This window comes from Lasioglossum baleicum, chromosome 10, assembly GCF_051020765.1.
Source record: "Lasioglossum baleicum chromosome 10, iyLasBale1, whole genome shotgun sequence".
Taxonomy (NCBI): Eukaryota; Metazoa; Arthropoda; class Insecta; order Hymenoptera; family Halictidae; genus Lasioglossum; species Lasioglossum baleicum.
Genome location: NC_134938.1, coordinates 6,518,053 through 6,544,015, shown reverse-complemented (window position 1 = coordinate 6,544,015; position 25,963 = coordinate 6,518,053). Strand labels below are relative to the sequence as shown.

Genomic DNA, 25,963 nt, shown 5'->3' with positions numbered 1-25,963 from the left:
CTTTTACAAAGGAAGATGAACCTCTCCTACCAAGTTTATTTCTAAGAGCAACCTACGACAATTTATAATCAATTCAATTCATTTTTAATAAATATAAAGCTATTCTGGGAGCATTTTTCCGTTTCTCTGGTTCGCCGGTGCAATGTAATTTCTGCATTCAACACGTCAGAGGGGAAGATACGTACGGCTGTTCCCTTTATAGCGGCGTTCGATACGTTGACTCGTACTACTTGCTCGGCATCGGTGACACACGGGCAACACGTAAAGGAGGATCGATCTCCGCGTTTGGTTTAGTAGCCGTGGCGGGATTCCAATGAGCTTCTGTGGAATTGCGGGCCGCGCGTTGCGTCCCTCCATCAGCATAAATTTTATGGGTTTGTGTGGAGTTGGAATAGGCAAGCGTCGGCGTCGTAAAACGGAAATTAAAGACAAATGACTGGCGGCGTGTGATCGGTTCGAATTCGTATCGTTAAACCTCGAAACTAAATGAAATTTTCTCACCGTGTATTGTCCATTATATACCACACAGACGGCGATGGAGAGGAGTGGTAGCACACCGTATATTTACATATGAACGCCAGTTGTTCCGTCAACGTTCAATCGAGCTATCGTTCCGTGCGAAACCTATTTACGGCTAATAGCGAATTGCGTAATCCCGTTGAAACAATTTTCCGAAATAACCCAGCGTGCAGTTTCGTTCGTGTCCGCGCTCAGTATTTTCAATGACGGTTTCTTTAATGAAACCAGACCGTCCATACGAGCATGTTTCGGATCGGAAATTGTGCACCGGAAAAAGAATTACTTTCCATAAAAATTGCAAAGAGCGTTCGCCACCTCCGGCGTTACACCGTTCGGATGGTCGATTTATATTTATTACCCGGCCGCGATAAAGGTCGACGCAGGATCTATAAACACTTAATACTCGTCGAAATTGCCGCTGTTAATGGCCGGCGTTCGGCTACGTTAATCGACAGCCAGCGAGAGAGGGAGAGAGCGAACGCTCTATTATTTTCTGATCGATAGTGGCCGAGGGGGGTGTCAAGCGTCCGCACGCTGACGCAACGGCGTGAATTAAACGTGCAAAGAATTGCGCGCGGCCGTCTCTAATGACCGTCTTCATGGTAATATTCGAAACGACTTTCCCCCCGTCCCACGGAAAACGGAACTACCCTCCCACCCCTACACCTCCCGTTTGAGAGGGTTTAATCTCGCGTGGAAAACAGGAACGCACACCGTTGCAAGGGGTGGTGGGATGCGTTGCAACATTACCCGACCCTGGTACGAGGCATCTACACTTTGTCGATAGGATGTGCAGCGTGCGGAACGTTACGAGCAGTTGCCCCAATTTATCCCACTTTTTTGTGCTGAGAGCTTTCCAGCCTTTCCCCCCCCCCCTCTTCCTCTCCTACCCCCTTCCTCCCTCGGCGTATATCTCTCTGTATCTCTCGTCCTTCCTGCCCTTCTCTCCCTTGACTGTTCCGTGGCCGCTGCCTTTTTGCTCCCTCTCAGCCGGCACTTTTAAGTGCACGTACAGTTTAGTGCACTCTGACCGCGAGCGCAGCCAGCAGAGCGCCGATGCAGGGGACATTTTTATTGCCGCCGCGGCTCTGGCGAATGTGTACCCGATAAATGTTTCGTTCCGCGTGACTAATGTGCCTTTGCTCGCGCCTACACCAACGCACCCAGACCTACACACGCGTACTACGACACTGTTTCCCGGGAAACGAACCAGCTCCGAGATTAATAAAGAATTAACAGCCGATTCGTCTTTGCAGCCGCGCCGCGCCGAGCCAGTTTAATGGCCGCGTTGTCACGAGACGCGGCCACCCGACGACACTATCGAACTGACTTTTTTCCGCAATTCGTCGGGACATGCACAACGGCTACACCGACGAATGCGTTTCCGAGATAGAAAATATTACCGTTTCGTTTCGCCCCCCCCCCGCCGTTGTTTTACCTGTTGCCGACCCTAGCGATGGCCTCAAGACCCGTTCATCATCCCTTAAACGATAGTACCATTATTTAAAATATTATTTGATATTAAAAACAATATTTTTAGTGATTTCGGCGCACTGGTTCGATCAAGTATTAAAAATAAACAGTGTTTACAAATTTTCACAAAATCTCTATTTCAACGTTTCGATCTTCTTTTAGATCATTTTCAAGAAATCTTTAAAGAATTGCGTCTGTAAAGTAGTAATTGATGCAAAATTTTAAATTTATGTGGATTTCAACTACGTGGAATAAATGCTACTTACTTGGTTAGTACAATATAAAGTAATATTTCATATTCTGAATTTTAATGAAACACGTGTTGATGCTATGGCAATGTATTTGGTAATGATGCACCAATGTACCGTGACGACATATTTCACAAAATTCAAAAGCAAACACAGTCAATATAGTCCTCTTTTCACTGCTCTCTTACCATCATAAAATATGGTATTTGTTAATTAACATTCAATTTAATTATATTATACACACCATTTGTGTGTATGTGTCGATTGAAGCAAAATTATGAAGATGTATAAGGAATTGTTTAGAAAAAACAATTGTTTATTTTTAATACTTGTTCGAACCAGTGCGCCGAAATCACTAAAAATATCGTTTTTAACAACAATATACGATCGACATAAGGAAACAGTTATTATTTGATATGTTGGTATCTAATCCATTATTAAACATTTCAGTTTTTGTATGAGGTATTGTGTCAATTTCGAATCGACCAAATTGAAAAAATCGTTAGACGTTGTATTACAGATAAGGACGTATGAAGGTCCTTAATTTTTTAAATTTTTAGACAGAATTTCATTCATGGTACAAATGCTTTTTCCATTTAGAAACATTCACGCACATAGAAAATGTTTTCATAAGAATATTGCTTCCTCTAAATCTTTGTATCATATTATTACAGCGTTGATATTCAAGGCGTGAATATTCAAATATTTTTCATTTCGTCACTATTTAGTTCTAGACATGCCTGTGTGCACAGCGTGCTCAATATCGTTCAAAATATTAAATGTCAAATTGCTAAAAATGTTAATGAAATGTTAATGAAAATGTCAATTTATATATAAAAATCAAATACTGTTTTTATCTTCTCTATATATAAAAATGCAGTGATGATTCATTCAGTCACTCACTGATCAACGCCCAGGCTAAACCCTTGGACTTAGAAAGCTGAAATTTTAGCAGCCCGGATGAGGGTACTTAAATCAACCTAACGTTCTTTTTGAGTAGTCTGAGAGGTTGTGGGTTCCATAAAATCGTGAATTGTACTTGTAAAAGGGTGAATTTTATTTGCAAAATTTGCAGTCAACCTTCGGAATCAACCTTTTCTACCGAAATGTTACTCCGGTGGAGATGGGCGATGAATTATCAAAGGGATGGCGGATGCGATCGATCGGTGATGCCCGCGATCGTTTGTCCCTTGAAAAAGTGATGGTTTATCCGGCGGCGAGTACTCTGACGAATCAGCGGTCGCGCTTACGCACACAGGAGAACAAAGGCGCGGTCGCGAGAGAGTGAGAAACGAGCTGGTATTCGCGGGCGTTGAGGTTTCGGATACACAACCGTTTATGCGCGGCCCGATCGACTCGGCTAGTGTTCGTGGTAATTTGGCCTCCACGGCTTTTGATTCTCGGTTCACGTCATCTATTTGCACGCCGGCCGCAATGGTGATTCTCGCGCTCGCGGAAGATAAAACTGGATTTGCGGCCGACGCCGACGTGAAGATCAGTTTGCCGGGACCCGGGCGCCTAGGAAACTCACTATCTCGCGCGGCTCCGCTTGACACGTGACACAATTCAGTCAAATTCGTATCATTTCATTTGGCTACAGTGTCGACTGTATGTTGTTAATTTTTTTTTATACATTACCTAGTAAACGTCTGACTATGAAGCGACCTATTTCACTTGTCGAACCACAGGTCGTCCCATTCTGTTTGCTGGCTATACAGCGCTCCAATTTATTATTTCCATATATTCTGCTTAACGGGAGATTAACCCTCGTAAATGATATAATAATGGAGATTAAACCATGGTATATGATAAATAACGCAAAATTAGCGTTCACTGTAATATAAGCATTTCTGAACGGTGTAAATTATGTTAGTTATTCGTGTAACCAAATTTTCCAACCTTAAATTGTTTCATTATAAATTATTTACCTAAACAGTGTCCCATTAAATTCAAAATGTGAGTAAAGTATGTAAAATAATTTTGTCGCTATTTTGAGAATCCTTCAAATTATCACCGTACTAATGTACAAACTTTTTCCAACAAATACATGCTTAGTAGAATTGTAAAAAAAAATGGTAAAAAGTGTAAATTCAGGACGATACGCGTTCGAGAGGGTGCGACACTTTGCGTGCATCGTGTACGCCGCCTCGGTGTTATAGAACGGGGTGAAAACACTGTCGAATAGTATTCAACCGCTTTGCAACCCACCGGGAAAGCTCGAAAGATGAGGGTCGTCGGCGCTAACGATCGAGCGAACCCCTGTTTTCACGCTTTCGAGCGCGCAAAACGTCGCGCGTTCGTGTCCGGAATAGAGGGTTGCCGCGTCTCGATCAGAAGGAATCCAGATCCTTTGAAGATGCGGATCGACGGGACTTGACTTTGATTTCGCTCGGGGACGATGTTCGACAAAAAACAGCCACTTTGTAGTCCGTCGCTGCTAATCAATGGGGGTTGGGCCTTTGGCAGCTCGAACGTACAGACACGCCCGACTGCGTGTACCTTTTTTCTTGTTTTTCGTTCTGGACCGTCCTCCGGAAAAACAATTTTGTTTTTTTTTTATCCCGGTCTCCGTTTCGTGCATGTCGTCGCGCCTCTGCGTAAGTCCCGAATCAACCCCCCACCCCTGTTTGACTGGGCGCAGGATGCGACCGTTGTCCTCGTTTGATTAGTCGGCGGTCCTGCCTCGCTCCACGGCAATTCGCTGGCTACGGTCTCTCGTATTTTTTTTCGCCTGAAATTCCGTGCGAACGGGAACCTCGTCGCTCCACCCTTGCACGCCCACATAACCCTGCTCGTCCCTGTTAACGAGATTTACTCCTTTCCGCGTTTTGGCGGCTGGCTTTTAGCGGCGATTATCGATTACTTCCCGGTGCGATTCGTTCATCCGCCGGTACACTCCGCAACACTCGAGACACTATACAATTGCATACCAATCCGTGTTAGGAAAAGAATTACGGGGCAGAAGTAAGTGGACACCCTTTGGAAACCATTTGTTTATTAATTAATATAAATTTTCCACGATAAGATTGGCGTCGTGAAAACATTGGATACGCCACAAGTGGAGTAGGGCGTTTAATAGTCAGACGAGAACTAGGTTGTTCCGAGTGAAATATCAGATTTTAAATGGCAAAATTAAACCGTTATACAAGTGACTTGGACAATTTTAGTTTTGCATGAAAGTTTGAGAAATTTGCTTTCTAATTTTCTAGTACGAATCCGTTTTCAAAATTACTGTTACAGTCAAGGTCAGAACTAAGTGGACACCCTTTAGAAACGTTATTAAGATTGAACCAAACAACCTGAATATTTTTTATTAATTAATATAAATATATATACCACACGACAAGATTGGCCTTGCGAAAACATTGGATACGTTACAAGTGGAATAGGACATTTATTAGTCGGACAAGTACTACGTTCTTCTGACTTGAACAATTTTTATTTTGCATAGAATTCTACAGTTATAATACCACATGCCTATTTTGTTTTCTAATATCGTAGGATCCAATTCATCAGTTTTCAATTTTCCATCAGATCCAACGAGGTCAACGTCGATCTCAGCAAAGTAAAAGTACGTTGAAGAAAGTTGTCATGTAAGGGGACTCGAGCGAATCTAACGACTGCCATGAAATCGTCAGAACCATACTTGCGAGGTTAATAAAGTTAAGGCGGAAAACGTGGCGCAAGTTCTTACGGTCCCATCGAACTTCTTCAAACAGTGGAGCGCTCGATCGATTTCTGAGAGCGTCGCGACGCCGCCGCGATTTTAGCGGTGCCCGTATCTTTTTTTTTACGATCGAAAGTTAGCATCACATTTCGGCAGCTGTAAACGTCGTCGCCACCGGGATAAAAGTGCGGGCGTTACTTTAATTTCGACCCACGCGGATAAGTTTCGGATCGTTACAACTATAGCGCGAGCCCGTTCCCGTCGCGACTACCGGAAGTGGCGCGCACCGGCTTTAATCTCGCGACTTATTGCCGCGAGTTTATTGTCGCGGTGAAAGTCCGAGTTAACCTACATTCCGTCTTCCTGAAAAACTTCCAGCACCCATTGTTCGCGAACGTCGCCAACTTTAACCGCACCCAGCCCGACTACCACCCCTTCAGCGACTTCCTACTCGTATATCAGACCCGATATAATTTCGGGGGCCGCGGATAAACCGGAGGAACTCGTGCTGGAATTAAATTTCGACCCCGCGCGAACCAAAATGGGCATGCTGGAATTAAGCTTCCGTCTCCGCACCACAGTTAACGACCGGCTACAGCGAAAGTTGACCCGTTACCGCGTTTTTAATACTGCGAGTCTCGATTTTGATTTCTTCAAGCCACCGGCCACCGATGTCGAAGCGTTAAAGTACGTGAATTTTATAGTTGGGGAGATCGTGGCGAGCTGAATAATTATTTCTCGAAGTACACAATTCAATAATTTTTTACATAGAAAATGTAGAACTATTTAAAAACCTGAAGGTGACCTAGAAATCTCCGAAAATTCTCCAGCTGCAAAAAGAATTATTACCCTAAAAAAGTGCCCATTTTTACTGGACCACCCTGAAAATATTCTTCAAATTACACATTCCTATCATAGATTTTTCTGTTTCGCTCGGTAACAGTTATGGTCCCTGGTGAACAGCTTGCTGCTATCAAACCAAAACAATAAGAGCCGGTTATAGTCTGTTTATGAAAAGAAGTCCACAGTACAGAGATGTTCACAATAGCTGTCCACCGCGTCTCGATAACCCGAATGTTATCGGTCAGGAGTAATTGGAGTGGAGTGGACATCTATTATGACCGACAATGTACTCCAGTTACTCCAATGTACTATTGTGTACCTTAGAGTCTCTAATCGACAAATGAAAAAGATGGAGAGTATAGAAAGACCGGGTTACCGACGATGTTCCAAGATTAGAGTTTAATTTAATAATTATAATTTAAAATAACACTTCTCGATGGAAGAGCCTGTACGAGGAATGTTCTTGTTACAAAGGAAGAGAGGAACATAATTTTTCGAGAAACACGTAAACGCACGGTGCATTATTTATCGGCGACGAAGTCGTTGGAATGATTGAAATGCGTCGTCGCGCGCAGTTCGTACGGAAACAAAAGCTGTTCGTTGCACGGTGTAGACCGAAAATCCACGCACCAGTGGATCCGACGTGTTGACAAGCCAGTCTCGAAGTTATTCATCATGTTATGCATGCAGGGGATGCCCCCTTTCGTCAAGTATGCCAGAGAATTCCTTTATTTAAGGCGAGCCTCGGAGCCAAGAGTGCCGCGCGTGCCAGCTTCGGAAATTTTCCCCCGAACAAACTGGTATTTTTTGAGCAGCTCGTTGCCAAGCGACCAACCCTGTTTCATTATTCATTTCAACATCATTTTCTCCACGAATACCCCTTAAACCGAGGTTAGCCGTGTGAACCGAACCTGACGAACCGTACCCGTTCGAATGGAAAATCGTGGTCCTTCGGGGGATTAATGTCGTCTGGCGCTCGTTCCACAACTGGTTTGGTCACCTAGCTGTCGAAACTTCTGTCTCGCGACCGCAAACAACGGAACTCCGCTGCTCACCAAGTTATCATCTTTACGATTAACCGGAAAGACAATTCAATCTCCCCCGACATTCGAGACAATCATCAACTGTTGTCTCCACGTTTATGAAAAACCCTACTATACATTCAGCTGATAACACTCACTCAAATAATTATTCGAAATAAAACTGTCGCTCACTCGCGTTGTTCAATTTCCAGGGGTGTGCGAGATTCCCGAGAATTTTCGGGATTCCCGTAAAATATCCGTGATTCCCGAGAATTTTCGGGATTCCCGTAAAATATCCGTGATTCCCGAGAATTTTCGGGATTTCCGAGTATGTGCGGGATCCCGCGAAGATTCGGGATTCCTGAGAATATACGGGATCCCAAATATGTTCAGGATTCCTGACAATGTACGGAGACAATAGAATAAGGAAAGTAGATCTTTTTACAATATTACTAACATAAACATTCCCGACTAATAAGATATGTAATCTTCGAGCACACAATGACTTTCGGATTCTTGTAATTATTGGAAGTATGGAGAAACTTGAAAATGTCGGGAATCACAGATATTTTCAGGAATCCTGAACATTTTTTAATCCCAAAATTCTTGGGAATCCCGAATGGTTTCGGGATCCGTAAACTATCCGGAATTCGCGAGAATTTTCGGGATTCCATCCCGATCCCGAGAAAAATTCCCGTCCCGACCGGGATCTCGCACACCCCTGTCAATTTCTCTTCAATTTCACAGAAAATTACCTACTTACCTACAATACATTAGTTAAGATCTCATGAACTGATACAGTTGAGATGCATGTGGCCTCAGTTCAACGACAGTTAATCGGCCATCTTCCAAAACCAAATCATGGACATGATCAATCATTTCTGAAGTGGTTGCAGTTCTTCGACGTCCTGAACGTGGATCATCATTAATGTCTGTACGACCATGTTTAAATAGAGCAACCTATCTTTTTACCAATGCATATAAAAGAGCACTGTCTCCTATCTCCTTAATCCTTTTTAATATAAATATTCCATGACTGCTCGATATTTCAAGTTCTCCATTTCACCACGTTTTTATTAGCTGGCTTTCTTGTTTGTTTGTTTGTCTGTTTGTTCGGTGGCAAATTTTGCAATTGATTTTATTTCTTACCAAAGCAAACACGTCTACTTTAATCAGCTGCCTGAAGTAAGCTATTCGACAAAGGTGGGGGTGCTTACAAGAATTGAAGACCAACATAATTGTTCTTAATGCAACCAAATATTTCTGAACTCCTACGACTGTAGAGACAATTCCAACGACGCAGTGATTCAAGGTCGTCAGAGATCATCAAGGCGACAAGCGTAAAAACAAATGAAGAATATAGATTCCCTAAGGGAAAGAGCCTCAGAGCGTGTGCTACTTTCGAACAAGCATGCATTTCCTGCACGCCTGAGGCTGATATTTCGAGCTTAATTACCGCATTGTTCGACAGTGTACCTGATTGGCCCTCGAGGATGCACGACTATAACCCACGCAGAGGCGGGATCTTAATATCTTCAATCAAAGCAGCTAAGGGATGCCATCCCATATCGCGTACCCTGATAAAAACTGTGGGATGCATGCATGTGCATCGCACACAAGATTGCAATTTAATCAATCTGCGGCGGTGCTTCTGTCGCGAGCCGGCGACAACGAGCACCAAAGCGAAAAGCGTGAAAGAAGACAGGCTCGCGTCGATTAGTGGCGCTCGTTTTATCGACTATATCCACCTAATCGATGCCAGATTACACAGTCTCGCGATAGATTCCACCCTCGACAAAGGCACGCGCTTCGATGGAGGGGATGAGAGTGAGTGAGAGAGAGGGGGGGGACAGGAGTGTCGTTGCATCAAGACCGGGTTCATTAATCGCGACCGAGTTCCACGAGCCCGGGCTCTCTCGCGCTTGACGCTTTGAAAATCTCGCCCCTGTAAGTCGAACCAGTCGAAACGGAACGCCGATTGTCTTTACATGGGAAAGGGAGAGGCGCAGGAAGGCGTGGGTGCTTGCGCGTGTCGGTTTCGAGCTGTGTGTAAACACGGCCGGCTGTAATTACGACGCAAATACAGCCGTCGGGGGCTGGAATTATTCTGAGCTTCGACGCGGGCAGGGTCGGGGCCGGAATGCGGAGGCGTTTCGACAAAGGCGTCTTTGTTGCTTTTTTATTTCGCTCGGAGAGAGAGAGAGAGACCTCGAGCGTTAATCTAAAAATAAAACCGTAATGTGTGCGAGGGACTTACGGCGCATAGTGGGACCTTTCGTCCAAATCGGAGACAAAATCAAAGAACTTTCGATAGAAATGAGATAGAGCGATGAAATTTTTTAAAAATTGAAGTTGAAACATGGCAGAATATGGGAAAAATAGGGAGATTATGGTAAGAACGTTTTATAACCTTGAGAAAATTCGTTAAACTTTCACAACTTCAAGAAAATTGCAGTTTTTTCAGTACCACGTGCGGAAAAATTTTTTTTTTAACATGCTACGCATCATTTCCTGTACATTTTTTCACGCTGATTTCAAATCTGGTCTCAAAATTTGTCTACGACCTCAGGATATTGCAAAATCGATTTCTTGAAATTCTACATGTTTACCGAATTTTCTCAAGGTCAAAAAACGTTCGTACCATAATCTCCCCATTTTTCCCATATTCTGCCAAGTTTCAGCTTTAATTTTAAAAAAACTTCATCGCTCTACCTCATTTCTATCGAAAGTTCTTTGATTTTATCTCCGATTTGGACGAAAGGTCACACTGTGCGGCGTGTCGGACGCGTTTGCTCGCCATGGGATGTGTCAGCATGATTAAAATTTGGCGAACTCTTATCTGGACCACAGATGTTTCTCTGGATCGATAAAGAGCTTGTTGATAAATTGACTTTGACCATTTTTCAAGGTCAAACATTTTTTATTACGTCCTATAACACTGATCGCGAAGAACAAAAGTCTTGAAGGAAGTACAGGTCTCAAGTGTTCTCTTCATGTAGTACAGAAATGTTTTTGATAAGAAAATAAGGGTTCTGCAAAGCCAGCACACGATCACGCGATGTTGTTAAAGTTAAAAATTGGCAGGGAGACTTGCAAGAGCACTTTACAACAATGGGCAACAATTTCGAAACATAAATCGTTTAAAGAACAGTGTTATAACAAAATGGGGAAATAAAAAAAATTACACTCTTTACCAGAATATAAAAGCATATGCATGTACCGAGTTACATTTTCGTACTTTTCTATATTGTGTAATTTCTGTATTTGAAAAATTTGTCAACGTGTAAAGCGGTTGTCAAATTGTTTAACGTGGAGGCTCAAAATATGTTTAAACTGAAATTCACAGCTCGGGTACATTCGTGTCGAAATAAAGAGGACAAAGGAGCGGTGTTCAAAAAACAATTTATAACGAACATTAAATTTTTTGCGGTATGCGCCACCTAACTTCGTCACCCGGAATATTTCTCTTGTAATTAAAATTTTATTTTGATTATAATTTTGCACCCGCTGAACGTACAGTATAATTCATATAGCAGAGGCAAGTATATGGTAGAAAGAAACTTCAGATAGCTGGTAAAAATGATTAATTAAAGTCTTTCTCTCTTTCTCTCTCTGTTAATATTCATTTGAAAACACTCCACGGTACACTGACCCCATATACGAGAAATTGTTCATCAAACCCAACGACCCAGAAAATTGGAATTTCTCCATAACGATCGTCAAGGAGCTCCGAACCACCAGGACAACTTCGAAAAGAATCTCTCTCCTTAAGGTTCATCGCGACACACCGGGAATATTTCTCTCCGGCAGACTGATTCTCCGCAGATCACGTTATATAAAAATATATCCTCTAACGATCTGCCATTCAGTCGAACTCCGCTGGTTCCGTCGCGCCGGAAGACCGCACTTCCCTTATTGTCTACCGATACACCGACCTATACTACTTACGCTCGCGCCTCGCTAGAAATACCGTTGCATGCGAAGTGTCAGATTTCGTACTATTACAATCTACAGATTTATTATACATGGATATAAGATTTATCATACGGGGATATAAGATATATTGAAAAGAAATAACACAAAATTAAGTGGTGCTTACTTTGGTAAAATCGTGCTACCGCCTCTCCACTAAACAACAATTCCCTTTAAAGTTTCTGGCGGTTCCGGAACCTAATCAAGATCACTGAAACTCACAAGTTTCCCACCACTTCAACCACTAAATTTTACCCACCGAAAAGTAATGTTCGGTTAAAATTGCTAGCCGGACGTTTCATCAGCAAGCTAAAACTCCACAGCAACGAGTTCCCAACGAAACTCTTATTTCCCCGGACGGATTACAGGGATCGAGTGAATCGGCGGTGGTTCGCGGCGCTTTTAATCAAAGAAATCCGGGGTAAGTTGTTCGGCGGAGGCATGCATTGGCCCGACGAAACATCGATATCGTCGCGTCGGTCTCCCGTAATTCTCGAATCAAGACGGGTTCGGAGGTGGTTTGTCTTCGGCGCGGAGTCTCTGGTCGGGGTTCGTTCTTTGAAAGAAGGCGGTCGCGGCCGGCTCAATGCTTGCTCGTTACCGCTTCCCTCGGCTTTCATTCCCCGAAGGAGGATCCGGGCGAGGAGAGGAGGAGTAGGAGGAGGAGGAGGAGGGGATGCAACAATGAGATTCCTGGTCGGCGATCGCGGAAATGGGCGGCGACCGAGCGCAACTGAAACGAGGGTTAAATTTAAAGTGGGTCGTCGTCGGAGTGAGCGAACGGAGTCACGTCGGGTCTTCCGAAGGGAATTCATCGCCGCGGGAGATAACCGAAGAAGATGCAAGAGAGGACGGCGGATAGATGGTTCGAACGGTAAGCAAGCAAGAGGGTTGGGGCTAGGCGAACGTTCGCGATTCGTGCATAATGTACATGCATGGAAGATAACGTCGAACGGCCGTAAATTGCGAGGCCCATTACGTATTCACGCGGAGAGAGGACGCGCGAGCGTCACGCCGCGCGCTTCGCCGGGCTCGACGAAGTTTCCAGCCGCGTAAGAAAGTAATCGCAACGGTGGCGGCAACGCCGCGCCGTGCCAGCCTCGCTAATTCATTTTAAGAGCATCCCATCGGGCTCATTTGCAAGTCTCCTTTGCCGCGCAAATGAAAGCGGAGAGTTCGGGGAGTTTGCCGCGGCAACGCGGGTCTTCGCCAGCCACCGATTGCGGCGGATATATCCGAGATCAAGTCCAATATGTGTCGGCGAACCTACCCGGCTATGCTTTCCCGAGCCTCGGATCGTGTTTTCGGGTTGTTTTCTGACACGCGTTAGTTGTTGCTCAGGAAATAGTTCTCGATTTCTATCGGCTTAGAAGCTGGAAGTCACCGTTTTAAATCAATTTTGCGGATACGGTCATTTTTGTGACACTTGTCCTAAACCTCTAGGCGTTTCTCTCTGATTGCCCGGGTATTTTGAGGGACACTATAAGTACTTCAGTCTTTGATAGACAGTATACAGTATGGAATAGTAATGTGTCGATTTTTATGACACTTATTCTAAACCGCTAGGCGATCATTGTTCAGAGAGAATGAACGATGAAAAATTTATCTTAACTTTTGAACCCTTCTCGCGGTCCCTCGGAATCTCTTTCCCCATCTTGCGGGGTAACCGAAATATGTTACCAGCTCGTATTAGTCGGCACTGGCCGTATACAAGGCAGCCACAATTGCTACGAGACCACAACGAATTATTAAAGGCATTATAATGTATGTACTACCGGGCAACTATTCTAAACTCGGGAGCATGTTTTGGGCAATGAAACACTTCTATAATACATCGCATCCAATTATAATATATAGTGCATTTAGCCTCTGTTCACTGTTATTATTCCCGCTAAAGAATTGTGTACCTCCTTCTGAATTAATAGAACGGAACAATGAACCTATTACGTCAGCGAAAACAATTTTGTAATTAAATATCTTTCGCTCGCATTGTGTTGTATGCCGAATGACTCATAAGATGAATTAGCAAAACGGTGAATTTGATTTGCAGAAAGGTGTATTTGATGCATTCGTGAGAAAAATCGTATGTAATTTCAAACAATACAAAGACTAAAATAATTGAAGAAGATGCATCCACGATGTAATCAACTTTATTTCTTCGGGTGCAGACACATGCACGTTATTGTTATGAAGTAATGTAGACACTTTTAATTTTGCATTAAGTATAGCTCGCAGATCAGAAGTGGCCGAGGAGATCGGCGGGACAAGATCTGTGTATCATATCGCGACTCCGGCGCGATTTAAATCGTCGACCGTCCATTTGCATTGATTAAGAGCCATTGACCAGGAGGAGCGTCATTAGCGGCGAGGAAACTGTCTCGATTAAAAGTCCTTCCCTGCGTTTCCGGTCCGCGGATCGTCCCCGGACGCGTGCAAGAAAGAGGAATCGTTAGGCAGGACGGTCGTTAGCGTGAGTTTTTCCGTGGCCGGGGGAGTGCCACCCCCGACGGTGCTTCGCGGTCGCCCCCCCCCTGTTTCCTAGGGAAATCTCGTTCTTTCGCTTCTTCGCGAAGCGAAAACGGACAGACCGACTTAAGCAGGCGAGAAAAGTCGGACGATTTGCGGTTCACCGTAGAGCCTCGACGTTCTTATCGGGAACGGTTGATGCTATGAAAATTAGATTCGTAGAAATTAACATCTCGAACAACCGGACCGGTTAGAAAGACTGGCTTCTGATACAGTGTCAGATTAAGACTTGCCTCCCACTCTACCCTTCCCCTTCTACAAATTCAGTCCCCACTCCCCGGCGGCGAGCACTCCCTTGCTTCTGAGACGGTCACGTGACGTTTGTGAGAACCCAATTCGCGGTGCGGTGCGTCAGTAACGGCAGAGAGGGATGACTGTGTTCCCTTCAATTCGAAGTTCCCCTAATCTGGCCGTGCTGTACAGTAAAAGCGACTATTCTACATTACTTTATAAGAATAACAGGTAAGTCCCCACTCAAATTATTAGCCATTTTATAAATAATATATTAGGTGTACAAATAAGTTCGGTGCCTTTTGAGCATAGAATACACGAACGGAAATTGCTTGTTGAGTCACATCAAGTTCCCCAGCAAGTTTCTGTTATGTTTGACGAGGATTTTCATTCAATAGTTGTAATTCCTCATCCTGCACTTCTTTCGGCATTCCACTGCGTTCTTCGTCACCGAGATCAAAATTTCCGCTACGAAACCTTTGGAACCACATCTCGCATGTTTTATAGGTTATAGCATTTTCATCTGACGCGGAACAAATCATTTTCGTAGCCTCGGCAGCATTTTTCTTTGACTCAAATGCAAAGAGAATACAGTGTCGAATGTGCTGTTCCTTAAACGCCATGGTGCAAAGTATTGTCTTTTGAAAAGTGGTCAATCGTTTTGGACTTCGAACGGCTGATTGATAATTCCAATTCAAATGTAACGAATGGATACGTTTGAGAATTGTTTAAACCGAGGAACAAATGGTCGAATGCTGTTTATTTGTATTAGTTAACGACGTGATCGGACGCAGTTCGCAGACTGTTTCCCTCGATTTCCGACGACGTATCTCTTTACATTCGACGCACGGTTTGTCAATGCGAGCGAGTGCAAACCGGAGGGAAAGTTGTCCCTGCGGTCGTTAGGACTGTAAGAGCTTCCGAGGATCGAGTATATACGTATACATTAGAATAATTGAACAAGTTCCATTGGCTCTTCTCCCGCACGGAGATACTTTAATGTCCGTTTAATGAACTCGTTAATGCGGTCCGAGCTGCGAGCCCGGAGGCTGCTCGTCGTTTTCGTAGTTTACAAGGGATCCGAATAAAGCCGAAATAATTTAACGGCTATGTGTTGCTTGGAAAACAGTTATCCGCTCCGGAGCGTTTCTCGTTGACGGGATTGAAAACCCCGGAAACTAGGCAAATATCGCACAGAGTTCCACGTGAACGACACAGCGTGTTCGAATCGACCGTTCCGCGTGTTTTGAGTCGAGTGATATTAGCTTCATTTGATAAACGAATGGAAAGGGAAACGTGCCACGAGATCACCGGCTACGAGCGCTCGCCCGCCAACTTGGTAATTATGAAAGTTTCCGGAATTCTTGACGAGGAAACTTGAAACTTAAATTCCTTCCGACGATCGACGATGGTATCGCGTTGTCTGCTCCGCGATCGTTTGCCTATCCCCGCTCGTTTCTTTCCTGCAAGTTTACACGACCTTTATCACCGCCATCGAAAACTACAAGGAAATATTCAGCTAATTACGCAGTACAGTAATTCTTCAATCGATGTCCAACAGCCGTGTTCTGAACGGACGTCGGTGGTGTAGTAGACGCTATTTTTTTATGACTGCGCCGACAGCGCCGAGACTTCAATCGACGAGCCGAACATAGAGAAGGACAGAATGAAATAGGATCGCGTGGCCGAAGCGTGTCGCCGTCGCCAGCACAGTTTAAAGGCCCGTCCGTCACCACAATGTAACACCAATATTTAATCTTCTTTATTTTTCATTATTTTTCTTTTACTTCGATTTCACAGGCGACCCAGGACACCGATTGAAGAATTACTGTATCACCGTTTTCATTTTCAAGAAATTTTTCATGCATTTCCTTCAAGTATAAGTGTCAATTGTCCGTCAATGTATTTTAATTAAATGTACTGTCACTTAGTCATTTGTGAAACTTCTTGGAATATTTCTGGCAGAGTTTCAAGTGGACAAAATCGCAGCTAATTAATGTACGCATCGAGTTTCCAAGGGCTTGAGGCGGTTACGAAGATTTGACTAAACCCGCGACTTAACCGCAACCCTAATTAAATATCCCGCCACGTTATCCAAACTATGCCGAAAATCTCGTTCGGCTGACTGAACGAGTTAACTGAGACGAACATCCAACGTTTTTTTGTAATAATAATTTCGCATTCTGCGCGAAGAGAGGCGAATCAATTTTATGCAAATTGTAATTGGACATTGCGCGGCATAATATTCCGGAAATTAATTGCCTCTCTATATGTTCCACTGCTGTTTAAAATTTATAAAAGAGAAGCCATCGCAACCATGGTAAATATAGTTTTAATAGTTACAATATTTCAACGCAAAATGAACTCCTTCAATTTCATATCGTGCGGTGTGAATACGTTGTTGATATTTACTGAAATTCTCGTTTCTAATTAAATTTTCTCGAATAATAATTTGACAAAGAAACAGTGAATGCTAGTAGCAGAAAATGCTACAAAAGCATGAACAAATTTTTCCGAGTGATCCACTACAGATCTGGGAATGAAACTACTACCAGTGATGGGCAATAAATAACTTTATCTAAATAAATAATTATTAAAATAAAAATTTAAATAACAAGTTACTTATTAGTTCAGCAAAAGTCTAAATGAATTATTTAAAATTATAAAGTTAATTGTTATTTACAAATACAATTCCAATTATTAGTATACATTGTACTTATATACAAAATACAAGAAATAAGAGAAGACCAAAAACTATTTATTTGATTTCGACCTCGATCCAAATAATAAATAATCTTTTATTTGCAAATAGGAAATAATAATTTATTTAAATACAAAGTTTAGTTATTATTTGCAATTAAAATCACACGTTTATTTATTATTTAAAATAAAATTTGCCTAACACCGACTACTACTTAAATTTATTTTTCGGCCGATCTGAAAGTAGGGTGGGTAAAAGTTTAAACATTTAAGGGTGGTTTGAGTGAAGACTTTCCAATGTTCTCACACACGTTTCAATTTGTACGGTTTTCGGAGCACAACAGTTATGATCCGGGGTTTCGAGTGGAGCCCCGAGTTCCAATCTCCTTTCAGAAATTTCTTGGAGGATCCTGGTGATCCGTCCGGATACTCTCAGTAATTCCACAGTTTGCCGGGAGGGGGGAGGTGGGGAGCAAGGTTGGAGGAGCGGGTGCAGCGATTTCACGCCGAGCCCTGCAATCCAATTCCGTGCTCGAATTTCCCTTGATCGACCAAGGAGGATGCACACTGGCCGTGTTCCGTCGAATCATTAAGCCCGAGGCGCGGATCACCTGTTCGCTTGCGCGCTCACACATACGCACACGCACGGACGCACGCATGAATTTTGCCGCACAAACGGCGCCGTTTGACGAACGTTTAACGTTGATTGATCGATCGATCGTTGAACGGTCGACGCGCACACGCGAACCGAGCGTTATCTGTGGACCGACACGGCCCGGACCGGTCCGACCCGACCCGATCCGTAGCATTATCCATTGGTGCCACCGGAACACCGTGAATGGTTTATGGGTAGAGCAGAGGCTCGCCGCGAACCACCATGGAAGGAGAGAGGACCGGTCAGGTATAATTCATTCTGCTGGGACGTCGCACGCGTTCACACGTGGCTGACATACCGCGGACTGTTCTACTGATCGGAACAACACTGTCGAGTTTAGGGGGCTTAGCTCGGCGGTTTGTTAGTGTTCCGCGTTCTTCGTTCGACTGCGGTCACGGGATCCGGTGAAATGCGATTCCCCGACTGCCTCCCCCCCCACCCGCCGTCGCCACCCTCGGGATTCACGCTGCTGTTGTTCGAAAATTCGGAGAACTGTTTGTTGCTCGGGTTTTTGTCACTACCTCGCCGAATCGTGAACGTTGTCGCGCCAGAATTACAGAGGTTAAAGAAATTCTGGAACATCTGCACCAGATTAATTTAATAGAACAAAAATAGGTTATCTACTTATTCGTCGAAGTTCTCTGGAGAAATGTCGAGTCCGCTTCAAGCGTTAAACAACGCAATATTTTGTAAATTGAAAATCAAACATTTTTTCCGATCTAGAATATTTCCATTCTCTATGATTTTTTAAATTTCGTGGATACGGAATATCATGCAATACTTAACCCCTTAACCTACAACATAGCATAGCCCGTAATACGATGATCGGGCCAAATATAAATATTATGAAAATAAATATATATTTTCGGCCAAAATTTTTGGAAAGTAAATCGTAGGTTAAGGGGTTAAATATTGCTAATGACCTTTGCTGTTGAAGCAACATTAAATAAATAATTTTAAAAACATACTTAAATGTGTAGCAATCGATTAGATGTATATTATATTTAATAATATGAACAATAATGTTGGATATTAAGTGTTACGATTAATAAGAAACGAGCGACACTTGTTTTACAGGTTTCCGTAATAAATGCAGGAGACTTTATCTCTCCATAAAATCCACTAATTACGATCACAGCGATTTTGTGTCGACACGATCCCAGAGGTAAAGGGGTTCTCGTAACAGCTGTTATTACAATATTATATTTCACACTCGTGAAAGAAGCTGCGGGGGGGGGAGCACATCGGGCCGCGAAAGAGAACGAAGAAGGTTACACGGCAGCTTCTCATCAGCAGCAATTAATTTGTTTGCCAGGCAGAAATAATGGTACAGGAATTTCCCGGAGCCTCGTCGCCGGGTATATTAAAGCTAAAAATATCATTCGCCTTTGTTATACAGAGTGTCGGGGGCTTAAGGAATTCAGCGCTCGACGTTCCTAGCGTGTCTATGTCTCCTTTAACCTGAATAACCGAGTATAATTATCATCGTTGACGTCGTCGACGATCATTTTTACCGGGGAACTGTAAATAAATGCCGTGTGGAACAGGAAGTCGACGCGAAAGGATTACTACGAACCGGATTGTACATCCGTGCGAGGGAGGTCGATTTCTCGGTCGGTTACTGGCGTTGAGTTCTTCTACGGTCCCCGAAGGAAGTACGGCGACGTGTTTATTGATAAAACTGACCCTCCCAGCTGATACAGGCTCGTGGATCGTGCTCTAATCGATATCACTTTGTAGGGCAGAACGGTCGTACGGGGAACACGCTCGAAAATGAATGGGTGATCGGTTCTGCGTGGTCTTTTTATGGGGTGCAACCCTGTTGCAACGATGAAGGGGGTTGAAGAACGTTTCACGAAGCGTCGTCGCATAAAAATAACGAGGGCGAACCGGTTCCCAGTGCGCCACTCCCACGATATTAGCGCGTTTGTTATTCCCACCTTCTAAAGAACGCTTCAAACAATTGATACAACCTGCTCCGCCATCCTCCCTTTCTGGCGAGAAGCTGCATTTTTAATTATCACGACAAATCAACCCCTTCGACGAAGAAAAAAGAAAACTGTCATCAAGTGAATGAATTTATAAATAATGAAAATAAAATTATTCGCGAACGTATGAATTTATAAATAATGAAAATAGAATTATGAATGCATACATTTATGAAGAGCAAACCAAAAATTGAAACTGCATAAATTTATAAATAATAAGCAGGATAATCCTGCCGTAATAATGAGCAGGATTTCGCAGTGCATTGTAGTTTCAGCTATTTTCGCTGAAGAAACGAAATGCATTGCGATTGTCTGCGAAGAATTCCACGTTTACCTCGTCGTTCATATATATTTCCAGAAAACGAGCGCGGTGCTAGTCGAATTATTTATCTAGAATAAGGCATGGAACACTTTTTATGAAGAGATTATGTGCAGCAAGATTTGTTGAAATATATTTCCTTTCGGGGATTTGAAGCTTTCAGTGTTTGGCATCGTGCACTCGAGTATACCTTTGGGAAAATTATCCCAACGTTTTTCAAGGATTACTTTTTCAAAGAAACATGGGGCCGACAGCTGGAACAGGGATGATTATAATCGATCTTATTTTTTAACGAACGTAATCCTCCAAAGGGAGCTGAAAAATGTAGAACGATTGCTGAATATATTTGAAAAACGTTCCTCTCAAAATCAGGTATAAGTAGATTGTGCTGCATTATACAGGGTGAGTCAGATAAAACAAGTCACCCGAATAACCTCTACATTTTTTAAGATAGGAAGAAATCTTTCAGACAAAAATTGTTCGATTAATTGTACTTACTTGAAAAAAAATCACACATGCAGTTCAAACACCAACAAATGCGTATGCAAAATCGCAATGCGGAGGCTTGGATAGTTTCGTTGGAAAAAATTCGTAAATCCTCCCTTAAAGAACCACGCGAGACCATTAATCCCCTAAGCTGGCCGTTCGTCCGTGGCCGGCTGTAACGTCGCCGGCGATCATTCTTACAACAGTGCATAATATTTTAAATCGAACTTATCTCGGTGCACCCTATATTTCCATAGCGACGTAGCCGGGGCGGCTGTATCAGGGAATAAATAACCGTATCGAAGAACGCGTGAATCGAGAAATATATGGATATCCGTGAAATACATTACGGGAACGTTGGAATGAGGGGTTTAGAATTGGACAAGTTATGCGCCATTGGGCAAACAAAATAGATGTGCCACCCCCGCCCGGCCATTCGGTATGCATTATACCCGCGGCGTTTCGACCAGCACCGGCGCCCGAAGAACTTGAACGTTGGTTCGAACACTCTCGGGTATCCGCGAAGAACTTTCGGGCGTTTGTTTCGAATGATTAAGCTCGTGGGAGGGGCCCTCCGTGTACCCGAAAGAATGCTACCAGCCTGCGCAAAAATAAGTTCCGACCGTTTAGAAGTTCTTAAAAGCACCGCTCAGGTCTGTGCGCCGCCACTCCCTTTTTCCCGGTGAATATTGCGCCGGTGTCGAGAGGGGGAGCGAAACTTCCACGGTACAATCTCTTTACAAGCTTCCCTCCGGTTACTGGAATTGCTTCATTCACAATCGCGGAAGAATGGCCGGTTTTCGGTCGACCGGCTTAAATATTACCGAGCGAATCCACGGTAAACACTGCGCCCTAGAACGTCATAAATATTTCAGGAACCACCGGCTTCGCTTTGTGAGAAAGTGCCGTGAATGTTAGTCGAATATGTCCGGGCGAATTCTTCTCGCTGTCGTGCGCCTGGCCGACCGATTAAATTGCCCGCCGGGTAAATATTGCGAGCTAACAACCCCTAAGTACAATGCAATTTCCTGCATTCACCGAGCTACAATGGGAACGTACTGTACTCGAAATAATAAGACGCTTTTCATATTTACATTCTCCGCGTAGAACGTAGAACGAACATTATTTCTACTGTGTTTTATTAAAAGGCTGCACTTCGCTCGATGTAGTAAATGATCGTCGTAAAGGTGGTTGCCACCAGTCGATAAAATTCATGTGTAACAACAAATGTATACCACGCGAAAGTAATAGGGGTCGTTAATCGTGCGCTGGAGGGAAAGCTATTTTCGACGGTCTGTGGGGAGAAGCTACCCTTCTGCGTTGATGAGAAACCGAAATGTTTGTCGGTAAATAACCCTCCAGTGTATTCAGTGTAATTCGACTACATCAATTATAACCGGGTCGATGTGAACAGTTCGTTTTAAAATATATTTTGTTGGATGTGGCATTCCGTTGAAGAGAATGTACGCTCCCGTGGAAATGAAACATTTTTTAAAAGCATTCTCGCGGCGAACAAATACATTAGAAATAAATTACGTGGGAACATTAAAAGCGTCCGATTTCAAACGGAAAGTAGTTTTGAAATTGAATATCTTTCCCTCGAATTAATTTTCGAGCTGATGGACTGCACGTGCAAAATCTAATAACCGTTCCCATAATTATGAAAGTGTTCTCGGTCGAAATTCAAAAGAATGAGTTTTACAGTTATTATTTTAATCTAAATTAATTCAATGTAACTTTTACGATATTGTAAAAAATGAACTGTTAAAAAGACTTTCAATTTACGATTATCTGAACTACACGGATGCATTCACGAGGAATATTCAGAAATTTCATGGTTTCCGTAAATATTAGATTGGAGTTTCTTTCGTGTGTTTTTGATTTACAAGCAGAATTTCCTGCTCGTTTAAAATACGACAGAACTCTCGAGCCTAATAATTCCACAAGAACTATGTCTCCGATGAATTCCATCAAAACCGTGATGTCCGGTAGGTTCGTAATTACAACTAAAATTTAATTAAACTGAACAAACTCCGTTGGAAATTCGATCGGCGCGTAAACTGAAGGAATGTTGCAAATGCTGCGCTCAACATATTTCCTGTTCCATTCGAATCGGAGTTCGCGGAAAGAGGCCACGCTCCTTCAAACCCGATCCAGGAAACGGACGCGGAGTAAAGAGAGCGGTACGTCGCATCGTATCAGAAAAGTTTCCCGCCGACAGGAAAGCGGCCGTATGTTCGAACTTCGACTCGTTTGAATATTTATAGAAGTTAGTTAGCCTCAGAGCGTCGTGGTTCAAGCTCCGGGGGGGGGGGGGGCTTGCCGCCGCCGCCACCTCCTCCGCCATGTCGGCTATACGAGCGCAAGGACCCGTGGAATTCAACCGCGGCTTAACGAGCGAAGTCGTTCAACGAATTGCATTGTTCCTCGTATCCACGCGATAAAACGATTGTCCAAAGCGACCGCGATTTTCATAAAATCACGGCACTCGAAACAACTCGTCGAGAGTTTCAAGATACGTTCACCGATACGTTGAACCCCGATGAGTCGTTGCTGTCATCGACCTCGCCGGAGAAGAGCTTCCGCGATGGAGACGTCAACCACGGGAAACAAACGTCCGCTGCTAGGAAACGGTAATGAAATTCGGCGATGGGTTGCGTGACGTCCCATCCTTCCCGCATCGACGTCCGTCCGAACAACTTGCGGACTCGTGGATCAAGATGCACGCTACTGTTCGCGCACGAGGGATATTCAACTCTGCACAGATTGCGTTCCTCCCCACTCCGCCTTCCTCTTCTACGATTTTCTCCTCAATTCGAGACGAGCAGTCTTTCTAGAACTGCAGTCGGAGGTGAAATTAAGTGGACACCCTGTAGAAACTAATGTTGAAATTGGAGCAACCACAGTTTCCTCGAGATGTGATGATAACTGATCATTAGACTGCGGATCTTTATGCGAAGGAAAAATTGTCTGCATCGATCGCGAGAAATTGAAACCGACCAGAATGATATTTCTACCCTTAACAAAATTATTATCGTAGATGAGAAATCATAAATATACATCTTTAACCTTCGGGCGCAATGTGCTTGACGGGCACACATTCAACAAACATGATAAACAGCTAATTAAGTTCATTTATACAAGTGCTGCTAGGGAAATACTGCAATTGGTGCCGTCTATACTCGTAGGGCCGCCCTTTTGGGCCCTTCCCAAGGTTGGGGGTGACTGAGTCTCTCTTGTTTTCCAGATACTTACTTGCTACGCGAACCTTGGGCACTGCGATTTTACGATACGATCTCTTGGACCTGGGAGGCTAAGTTGAATGCATTGGTTGAGAAACCTTCTAATTGTGCTAAAATGTGCCACATGTTGGCTGCAGGCCGATCTATTAAAGAAATGGCTATGGGTCGATGCTAAGAAATATATAGCTTATCTGAACAAAACTTGAATAACTTCCCGTATTGATGGTCAAAGAGAATCTAAGGGGGAAGGATCCTTAGAGCACGTCAAAACAGGCAGCTACTGCGAGATCCAAGTGCCAACGTCGCCTGGTGGGGAGGGGAGAGGTACCTAAATGTTCGCGCTGCGCCTCTCAGATCGGTTGCGCCCGATGGAAGGTTAATTATTTAAATTCTCCCACAATTTTGAATATCAATCTTGATATGAATGCATAAAGATCCGCAATCTGATCATTATTTTCGAAAGAACTAAGTTTAGCATTAACGGCAGTTTAAAATATGGAAGCACTGTGGCCGCAGTGAGGAGGGCCTTTAAGGTTCGAAGTAATTCCGATCGATTGGATTCGCGCGACAGCTGCACAGCCCCTTTAAGTTCATCGACTCGGATGAGGTCGCAATTCTTTCGCTCGACACGGATTCGGCACTCATTTGTTACAGCACAGCCGAGGAGTATACCAATCACCATATGATAAGAATATACGAACATACGATAAGAAAAACTTGGACAAACGATAAATGTTGCAACTAGATACAGTAAAGTCTTGATCTAGGAAAAAGCAACGGGGCCGTGTTGTTTCTTAGATCGTATAGGACGTTACATGACAAATACGTTGGGTGATTGAACTAAGTCCTGGTCTGTGATTAGAGCACCGGCGACATGACATAATATTCCGACTTTTAACAGATCGAGGATCTCGGGATCGCGAGTATGCCCACCTCCTCGGGTGCAACGATTCCAGGTGACGCGTGTGCACATCGGCTAACTGGACCGGAAGATTTTTTTTTTAAATATTTCCCGCCAGTATTATTTGCTCCATTTGCGAACACGTATCCCGTTCGCTGGGACTCACGCTTGTTAGCGTCAACACTCGCTGCCGTCTGTTCTCGTTCCCGCTAACAGTGGGCTGGGTGCTGGTGCGTGTCGAGTTGAAAAAAATTCTGCTCGAGTGACGGCGGTGAAACGGATTTTGCGCCACGCCGCAACTGTACACTACATGGTTCACGGGCCGCTGTAAAATTAACCCCCTGTGCCGGATGTATCATCCACGTTCCGCGTTCTTTGTTCCTTTTGCTCGCTGCCCGATGAAATTTTAACCTCGCGCCACCGCCCCACTGCAATAATCACATTACCCGGAAATTACGGTTTTAACAACCGAACGATTAGGCGCTTATCAACCCGAACTTTGTAATCGCACCTCCCCAAGCTTTTCGCAGCTGTTCTACGAGTCATTCTAAAGACCATGGACACCGGACACTTACTTATCTTCAACAAAACGGCAATTAAAGAATACAAACTTCCTATGGAAATAAATTTTATGATTTCGGCGCAGAGTTCGATCATTTATATTTTTTTTTAATGTTTCGCCATGCATGATAAAGGTGAAACATTTAACAAAAATATAAATGATCGAACCCTGCGCCGAAATCATAAAATTTATTATATATTTAATTTTTGATCGAGAAGAATTCACCTTTTTCCCATGGAAAATTAATGTATGCAAGTACTATAATAAATCACTATAATAAATGTTGGAAAAAGAGATTAAGAACTCACTTAAATTTGAAAATTTAGAAAATACGAGATCTTCCGGTCAGATTTGATTTTCATGTTCTCTACATTCGAAAAAACGAGGAAATACGATTTCTATTTTATTTAATAGCAAAAAATCGCCTGCATCCAAATTTTCAAATAAATAAAAGCTCCCTAAACCCCTGTAACTTCGGCCATTGTAATTTCTATCACCCAAGGGGAGTCACCAGATCAGGGAAATCGAATTGAGAGGAATCAGTTATCCCCACTCTTCTAGTGCCGGATTAGTCACGTGATATTGTGACACATCGAGATGAAGCGCGTC

At 43.5% G+C, this 25,963-nt stretch overlaps 1 protein-coding gene across 3 annotated transcripts in view; it reads right to left on the bottom strand.

Annotated features, from left to right (window-relative positions):
- The window catches only part of Nlg-4 (neuroligin 4), a 511,553-nt gene that overhangs the window by 431,704 nt on the left and 53,886 nt on the right, over positions 1-25,963 (bottom strand). The window contains exon 1 of one of the 3 annotated variants that reach the window (XM_076431569.1): positions 1,958-17,215. The exons of the other annotated variants lie outside the window; for them this stretch is intronic. The gene's annotated coding sequence lies outside the window, so the exon portion shown is untranslated. Of the gene's footprint in view, positions 1-1,957; positions 17,216-25,963 lie in introns of those variants that run through there. 3 annotated transcript variants of the gene reach the window in all.